Source organism: Oncorhynchus keta, unplaced genomic scaffold (genome assembly GCF_023373465.1).
Source record: "Oncorhynchus keta strain PuntledgeMale-10-30-2019 unplaced genomic scaffold, Oket_V2 Un_contig_4568_pilon_pilon, whole genome shotgun sequence".
In the NCBI taxonomy this organism is placed as follows: Eukaryota; Metazoa; Chordata; class Actinopteri; order Salmoniformes; family Salmonidae; genus Oncorhynchus; species Oncorhynchus keta.
In genome coordinates, this window is record NW_026287848.1 from 9,435 (window position 1) to 15,000 (window position 5,566).

At 47.7% G+C, this 5,566-nt stretch overlaps 2 long non-coding RNA genes and 1 pseudogene across 2 annotated transcripts in view; 2 read left to right on the plus strand and 1 right to left on the minus strand.

Moving 5' to 3' along the window:
* Positions 1-212: 212 nt before the first annotated feature.
* LOC127924804 (uncharacterized) lies at positions 213-1,779 on the plus strand. The gene is made up of 3 exons (XR_008118874.1): positions 213-1,204; positions 1,350-1,421; positions 1,482-1,779. It is a non-coding gene; the product is annotated as an uncharacterized LOC127924804 (long non-coding RNA).
* A 9-nt stretch (positions 1,780-1,788) lies between these two features.
* LOC118382339 (sodium-dependent phosphate transport protein 2B-like) overlaps positions 1,789-5,566 on the minus strand; it is a 26,986-nt pseudogene continuing 23,208 nt past the window's right edge.
* The window catches only part of LOC127924806 (uncharacterized), a 1,322-nt gene continuing 1,181 nt past the window's right edge, over positions 5,426-5,566 (plus strand). The window contains exon 1 of the long non-coding RNA XR_008118881.1: positions 5,426-5,566. This exon is cut by the window's right edge and continues 922 nt beyond it. This is a non-coding gene — a long non-coding RNA (uncharacterized LOC127924806).

Below are 5,566 nucleotides of genomic sequence, written 5' to 3' on the forward strand. Positions count from 1 at the left end.
CAGAGAGAGACAGAGAGAAGATAGAGACAGACAGAGACAGAGAGAGAGAGAGACAGAGAGAGAGAGACAGATAGAGAGAGAGACAGAGAGAGAGAGAGACAGAGAGAGAGACAGAGAGAGAGAGAGAGAGAGAGAGAGAGACAGAGAGAGAGAGACAGACAGAGAGAGAGAGAGAGAGAGAGACAGACAGAGAGAGAGACACAGAGAGACAGAGAGAGAGAGAGCTTTGTCAATTCATATGAATTAATAATTTTGTAAAATATGTATAAATATATTTTCTGTTCAATTGAATCTCCATTTATTTTGTGTCATATATCATCCCACATCATCAACACACTTAGATAATCACACTGTTCAACAATAAATTACTAAAAGATTTGTACATTCATCACAGTCAACCACTCCTTGAGTACATAATTACCGTACAAAAACACCTTAAAACGATGTGTTGCGATCATCAAAATAGTCTGAATACACAATATTAATAAATTAATTATACAGATGTGTATTTTCATAAAAGTCAAGGACTAAATCTACTGGTAAAAGTAGCAAAATGATGAGTAGTTTGTCTTAAGGACAGACCCTGTTTGTCCCTGTTACAGGTCCTGTTGTCTCTGTTACAGGTCCTGTTTGTCTCTGTTACAGGTCCTGTTTGTCTCTGTTACAGGTCCTGTTTGTCTCTGTTACAGGTCCTGTTTGTCTTAAGGACAGATCCTGTTTGTCTCTGTTACAGGTCCTGTTTGTCTCTGTTACAGGTCCTGTTTGTCTTAAGGACAGGTCCTGTTTGTCTCTGTTACAGGTCCTGTTGTCTCTGTTACAGGTCCTGTTTGTCTCTGTTACAGGTCCTGTTTGTCTCTGTTACAGGTCCTGTTTGTCTTAAAGACAGGTCCTGTTTGTCCCTGTTACAGGTCCTGTTTGTCCCTGTTACAGGTCCTGTTTGTCCCTGTTACATGTCCTGTTTGTCCCTGTTACAGGTCCTGTTTGTCTCTGTTACAGGTCCTGTTTGTCTCTGTTACAGGTCCTGTTTGTCTTAAGGACAGATCCTGTTTGTCCCTGTTACAGTTCCCATTTGTCCCTGTTACATTCACAACCTGGAACCCATTTCCATCATGACCACCTACCTAATCATCCCCCTCATTCCTAATCGGCAGCCATTTTGTGCCAGAACACTCACCACACATCAATCAGCTAGCATGGTGGAGAGGTGAAATGATGTGATGAGCGTTCTGGCACAAAATGGCTGCCGGTGCATCACCCACACCTTGGTGGTGGAGAGGTGAAATGATGTGATGAGCGTTCTGGCACAAAATGGCTGCCGGTGCACCACCCACACAATGGTGGTGGATGAGGTGAAATTATGTGATGAGCGTTCTGGCACAAAATGGCTGCCGTGCACCACCCACACATTGGTGGTGGATGAGGTGAAATGATGTGATGAGCGTTCTGGCACAAAATGGCTGCCGTGCACCGTGATGGATGAGGTGAGTTTCACCCTTTACTATGTAAAACGCTTTGAATCCCTCAGTTGGTAGCGAGAGGGCGCGATATAAATCCAACCCATTATTATTATTATTAGTACGTTGTGCATATGCGACCATTTTTACGAGCTGCTTTTTACGAGTCCAGTCGTAGCTCCGGACTGATATCTAGGAGTATGACATAACACTGTTTAACATCTCATAAGCATGACATAGGGCATGACATAGGACATGACATAGGACATGACATAGGACATGACATAGGACTATTGTTGCAAAATTGCGGTAATTTCCCCCAAATGTCCCCCCCCAGAAATCCTGTTTAGAAGATTCCTGGAATTACGAGGAAATAACCAGGAAATCTGGGAATCCTCTAACCAGGATTTCTCGGAAAACAAAACAGGGAATTTTGGAATAGTTATTGTAATTTTGTAACCCTACATAGCACCTTTATAACCATGTTATAGAAGAGTCATAAGACCATAATCACATTATAGACAGGTTATAATGCCTATACGAAGTGTCACGGCGCATCAAAGCTGCGTTGCTTTCAAGACATCCTCTTTGTCCTCCCTCTTTTCCCCCCAGTCAACACCGTTCATCATGGCAGGGTGGTCGTACATCTCCAGGAAATGCCCTCCTCCTCCTCCTCCTTTCCTCCTCCTCCTCCTCCTCCTCCTCCTCCGGTCCGGTCTGGCAACACTTGCAGCAGCAGCAGCATTTGGCGGCTACCACGGCGACCACGCGGTCCCAGGGTTCTAAGGAGTGGGCCCAGAGAGGCAGGAAGTCCCAGGAGTGCAGTACCGCGGGGAGACAGCTGGGTAGCCGTGCCTGAAGCACGTTCACTATAATGATGATGATCAACAGGGCCACTATGGGAACGCCCACACCAACCAGCACCTGGCGAGAGAAGAAGAACAGTTTTACAGGTTATTTGGCTGCTACCACGGCAACCACGCGGTCCCAGCAGGAAGAACAGTTTTACAGGTTATTTGGCTGCTACCATGGCGACCACGCGGTCCCAGCAGGAAGAACCGTTTTACAGGTTATTTGGCTGCTACCACGGCAACCACGCGGTCCCAGCAGGAAGAACAGTTTTACAGGTTATTTGGCTGCTACCACGGCAACCACGCGGTCCCAGCAGGAAGAACAGTTTTACAGGTTATTTGGCTGCTACCACGGCAACCACACGGTCCCAGCAGGAAGAACAGTTTTACAGGTTATTTGGCTGCTACCACGGCAACCACACGGTCCCAGCAGGAAGAACAGTTTTACAGGTTATTTGGCTGCTACCACGGCAACCACACGGTCCCAGCAGGAAGAACAGTTTTACAGGTGGACTTAGTGGAGTTGACAGGGAGAGAGGCTTCCTTTCAATCAAATGACCAATCAAAACTAATCTGCCAAACTAACCCTGATTCAGATGACCATCCTACCCATGCTAGATTACGGAGACGTAATTTATAGATCGGCAGGTAAGGGTGCTCTCGAGCGGCTCGATGTTCTTTACCATTCGGCCATCAGATTTGCCACCAATGCTCCTTATAGGACACATCACTGCACTCTATACTCCTCTGTAAACTGGTCATCTCTGTATACCCGTCGCAAGACCCACTGGTTGATGCTTATTTATAAAAGGCCTCACTCCCCCCTATCTGAGATATCTACTGCAGCCCTCATCCTCCACATACAACACCAATTCTGCCAGTCACATCTGTTATTAAAGGTCCCCAAAGAACACACATCCTTGGGCCTCTCATCTTTTCAGTTCACTGCAGCTAGAGACTGGAATGAGCTGCAACAAACACTCAAACTGAACAGTTTTATCTCAATCTCTTAATTCAAAGACTCAATCATGGACACTCTTACTGACAGTTATGGCTGCTCGGTGTGATGTATTGTTGTCTCTACCTTCTTGCCCTTTGTGCTGTTGTCTGTGCCCAATAATGTTTGTACCATGAATTGTGCTGCTTCCATGTTGTGTTGCTGCCTTGCAATGTTATCATGTGTTGCTGCCTTGCTATGTTGTCATGTGTTGCTGCCTTGCTATGTTGTCATGTGTTGCTGCCTTGCTATGTTATCATGTGTTGCTGCCTTGCTATGTTGTCATGTGTTGCTGCCTTGCTATGTTGTCATGTGTTGCTGCCTTGCTATGTTGTCATGCATGTGTTGCTGCCTTGCTATGTTGTCATGTGTTGCTGCCTTGCTCATGTGTTGCTGCCTTGCTATGTTGTCATGTGTTGCTGCCTTGCTATGTTGTCGTGTGTTGCTGCCTTGCTATGTTGTCATGTGTTGCTGCCTTGCTATGTTATCATGTGTTGCTGCCTTGCTATGTTATCATGTGTTGCTGCCTTGCTATGTTGTCGTCTTAGGTCTCTCTTTATGTAGTGTTGTGGTGTCTCTCGTCGTGATGTGTGTTTTGTCCTATATATTTTATGTTTTATTTTTATTTTTCATCCCAGCCCCCCTCCCCACAGGAGGCCTTTTGCCTTTTGGCCTTCAACTGACTTGCCTGTTGTTAAATAAAGGTTAAGTAAAAATACATTTTAAAAAAATCAATCAACCACTCACTCATCGACTATCAATCACTCAGTCAGTCAATCAATCACCCTTCCAACCACCCCTCCATCAATCCATCTCTCCACCCATCCATCCACCAATCAACCAATCACTCACCTTCCAGCCGGCCATCGATAGGCCGAAGACGAAGAGGGGCAGGAGAAAGAAGCAGGAAATGATGTAGACGCCGGCGAACCAGCGATACTCTGCCGTGATGTCACCCAGGGCCTTAGCCAATCGGATGGGGATACGGGTGAAGGGATTGGATACCACAAGATGATACCAGACACGTTGAACACGAAGTGAATCAGAGCGATCTGGGGAAGGGAGGGAGGGATGAGTGTGGAGCCCTGATCTGGGGAAGGGAGGGAGGGACAGTAGAGCCCTGAGTACCAGGCCATTAGGATCATGTGTTGCTGCCTTGCTATGTTGTCATGTATTGCTGCCTTGCTATGTTGTCATGTGTTGCTGCCTTGCTATGTGGTAGGGTAGTGTGTGTGTGTGTGTGTGTGTGTGTGTGTGTGTGTGTGTGTGTGTGTGTGTGTGTGTGTGTGTGTGTGTGTGTGTGTGTGTGTGTGTGTGTGTGTGTGTGTGTGTGTGTGTGTGTGTGTGTGTGTGTGTGTGTGTGTGTGTCTAACCTGCAGAGCGTTGGCCAGTGTGTCTCCAGGTGCTGCCATGGCTGCCAGTATAGCCGTGGTCGTCGTGCCGATGTTGGCCCCTAGCGACAGAGGTACGCCCTCTCGATGCTGATCACACCAATACCTACACACGAGGAGAACACTTATTACCATACACATACACATGACATAACCTGTACATACATTTACCATAGAGAGGAGAATAGGAGGTGAGGGGAGAAGAGAGGAAGGGAGGAGGAGAGAAGGAGAAGAGGAGAGGGAGAGGAAGAAGAGGAAAGGAGGGAGGGAGGGAGGGAGGGAGGGAGGGAGGGAGGGAGGGAGGGAGGGAGGGAGGGAGGGAGGGAGGGGAGGGAGGGAGGGAGGGAGGGAGGGAGGGAGGGAGGGAGGAGGGAGGGAGGGAGGGAGGGAGAGGGAGAGGGAAGAGGAGAGGGAGAGGAGAGGAGAGGGAGGAGAGGAGGAGAGGAGAGGAGAGGAGAGGGAGGAGAGGAGAGGAGAGGAGAGGAGAGGGAGAGGAGAGGAGAAAATAATAGAAGAGAGAAGAGAAGAGAGAGAAGAAGAGAAGAGAAGAGAAGAGAAGAGAAGAGAAGAGAAGAGAAGAGAAGAGGAGGGAGACTCACCAACGAGTGGAGTGATAGCGGAGGTGAAGACAGAACTACTCTGGACGATGAAGGTCATTCCAGCTCCGACCAGGATGGCGATGTAACCAGTCACCCAGCCAAAAGGGAAAGGGAAATCTACACATATACACACACACACACACACACACACACACACACACACACACACACACACACACACACACACACACACACACACACACACACACACACACACACACACACACACACACACACAAATAATCATTTCTACATCCCTGTGAGCATGACGGTC